Source organism: Glycine max, chromosome 4, assembly GCF_000004515.6.
Source record: "Glycine max cultivar Williams 82 chromosome 4, Glycine_max_v4.0, whole genome shotgun sequence".
NCBI classification, from domain to species: domain Eukaryota; kingdom Viridiplantae; phylum Streptophyta; class Magnoliopsida; order Fabales; family Fabaceae; genus Glycine; species Glycine max.
The window spans coordinates 10,211,959-10,215,256 of NC_016091.4; the positions used below are offsets into that span (position 1 = coordinate 10,211,959).

Here is a 3,298-nt window from a genome sequence, read left to right on the forward strand (position 1 = left end):
GTAAAATACTTGTCTAGCTTGTTTTGCCATGATGAAAAGGGTCATTGTGGTAACCAAGTTTCTTTAGATCTACTAGCGTAAATCCTATATCATCGGTGCGCACACGGTGTTGCTGTCAACCCATTTACATTTGAAAACACATACTGTAAATTTCACATAATTAAGCTCCCAAATTTCATCAATGAACCCAAAGTAAGGGATGGAAGCTACACAGGGATTGGCGTCATTGACACTTGCAAAGTGTTGAGATTCAGCCCTTAGGGTGACCCTGTTGTTCTGCATTGTACTTTTGTCATCTTGTACTTTTGTGTAAAATGAATACCTGTTTATGTCGTATCCTTGCCAGGTTATAACATTTCTTTTAGGCCCATCTGCTAGCTTTCTTAATGTTTCTGAAGCATTCTCATCTGCAAAGATTGTATCTTTAAACCAATCACAGAAAGTCTTGTTATGCTTTTTCAACACCCAATTCTTTGACATTTTCGGATTATTCTGTTTGACTAAAGCTTCATGCTTAACAATGTATGGCAAAACTTCATTACTGTTGTTCAAGACATACAAGTGAGCTTGTAACAAATATTCTACACTTGGAGTGATCACCTGCAGTCCTCTTGAACCCTTACCACCCACTCTGTCATCATGCCGAGACTCAGGAAGCCGAACAGGTTTAGCCTTCTCTAAGTATTCTGAACAAAATTCAACATCTTCATGAGCACGTGACAATCGTGAGACTTTAACCTTACAACCTTAAGCTCCTTCAACTGCACAAGGCTCTTAATATTTGAAGAGTATCCTTATGGAACCTTCACCCGACGAAGACACTGACAAAAACTTATCTTCTTTTTCTTGGACAAAGTATGGCAGGCTGGGGGCAAGTAAATTTTCTTCCCATCAGACCTTGGATGCAACTGTGATCGTATACCCATATAAGCTAGATCTTGATGGGTATTCAAGTCATCCTTCATCTTGCCTTGAATGTTAAGGAGCGTCCCAATCACACTGTCACAAACATTTTTCTCCACATGCATAACATCAATACAATGTCTAACGTCAAGATCACACCAGTACGGAAGATCAAAGAAAATGGACCTCTTCTTCCATATGCAACTCTGACTTTTATCCTTCTTTTGGGTCTTCCCAAATACAGTATTCAGGTGTTGAACCCGCTGATATACCTGCTCACCAGTCAACGGTATTGGCACAATATCATGCTATTGACTTCCATTAAAATCTTTTTTCAGTCGTCTGTAAGGATGATTGAGTGTTAGAAAGCGACGATGCCTACTGTAGACTATTTTTCTCCCATGTTTAAGTTGTATGTAACTTGTATTTTCTTCACAGATGGGGCATGCATGATGACCTTTAACACTGTAACCGCTGAGATTCCCATATGTTGGAAAGTCATTAATGGTACAAAAAAGCATTGCATGCATTTCAAAGGTCTCCTTGCGAAAGCATCAAACACTACAACCCCCTCGTCCCACAACTTTCTCAGATCTTCAACCAACGGACTTAGATAAACATCAATGTCATTTCCTGGCTGTCTTGGGCCCGATATCATCATAGACAACATCATGTATTTTCGCTTCATGCACAACCAAGGAGGCAAATTGTAAATTACTAGCAAAACTGGCCATGAACTGTGTTGAGTGCTTAAGGTGCCATATGGATTCATTCCATCACTGGCTAGTCCAAGTCTAAGATTTCTTGGCTCATTCCCGAAATCCGGATACAAACCATCAATCTTCTTCCACTAGGAGCAATCAGCCGGATGACAGACCATTCCATCAGAAATCCTTCCATTTGCATGCCATGTAAGGTCTTTTGCATCGTCCCCGTTAGCAAAAAGACGCTTAAACCTTGGAATGATTGGAAGATACCACAAAACCTTTGCTGGGGGCCCTTGTTGGAGTTTTCATCAGAACTATTTTCTTCTTCATCCTTCACTTTGCACCGTGAAGTCTCACAGATAGGGCATTTGGACATTTCTTGGAATTCATGCTTGTACAGTATGCAATCATTGGGGCAAGCATGAATCTTTTGATACTCCATACCCATCGGACACAATATTTTTTTCTCCTTATAGTAACTTTTACGCAATGTGTTGTCCTCTAGAAGCAGATTGTGCACTACCTCAAGCAGTGAGGTGAAACTTTTGTCACTCCACCCATACCTGGCCTTCACATTAACCAGACTTAACACAGCAGACAACAGGGTTAAGGAATTCTTGCACCCTGCATACAAAGGCTTCTTAGAATCACTCTGCAATTCTTCATACATAGGGGCGTGTGCTTGCTGGAAAGACTCTTGTCCAAGGTCACGAATCATGTCCTCTAACCGATCTCCCATTTCTACATCAAACAGTTCAGATTGGGACCCACTCTGCATGTTTGTCACTTCACCATGCCATATCCACGTTGTGTAATTCTTCTTAATCCCATCGCACAATAGATGGTCCCGTATGTCATCGAGTAATTGTCATCTTCCATTCAAACAGTTGATGCAAGGACAATAATATTTTCCTTCTTCATTCGGTCAACCTCTTTCTGAAGCAAATTGCAAGAACTGTTCGTCTCCATCCTCATATTCTGGGCTCATGCGACTTTCATTCATCCAACTTTGATCCATCTAAGCAATTCCATGCATGAAAATCTCACTTTTTTATTTATAGGTGTGGCCCTATCCCATTTAGGAAAACTGTCTTTTATGTTAGCTTCAAACGTCAGGGTTACCATTATTTACAAAAATTTGACTAAATTTCGGCAGCATTTCGCATTGGTCTCCAAGTACACGACATGACATCGATCAAATGAATTTCCCGATAATCAAGTATGCACTCGAAGAACAACTTGAAATGCATTGAACTGAAATTTAATCAAATTAATGAAAATAATAATAACCTTCGCGAATGAATCTAACATAAAAATACCAGTCTCCCCAAACTGTTCAAACGGACAATTCAAGACTAAATACAATGACTAATGCAAACTGTCCGCAAGAGTCATTGCATTCAGTCTCAAACGGGAATCTAAGGTTCACTCACCACGAACAACAATTGTTTATATAGCAAATTACACTGATCACATACAAGAACATACAAAAGGTCAAATTCAATTACAGACAAATATAGATATCAACAGTTGTTTATGTAACTAATTTCAAATGCTGGGTTTCAAGGGTGCTTATGCTTTAATATTGTAGTTGGGTATATGTGTGTGTGTGTGTGTATCATGAGGGTCTGTGTGTATCATGAGGGTTGAGACAAGGAGACCCTTTGGCTCCATTACTCTTGAATCGA

At 39.8% G+C, this 3,298-nt stretch overlaps 1 protein-coding gene across 1 annotated transcript in view; it reads left to right on the forward strand.

The window, feature by feature from the left end:
• The window catches only part of LOC106798471 (U-box domain-containing protein 14-like), a 98,648-nt gene that overhangs the window by 22,985 nt on the left and 72,365 nt on the right, over window positions 1-3,298 (forward strand). The gene's annotated exons all lie outside the window — the stretch shown is intronic.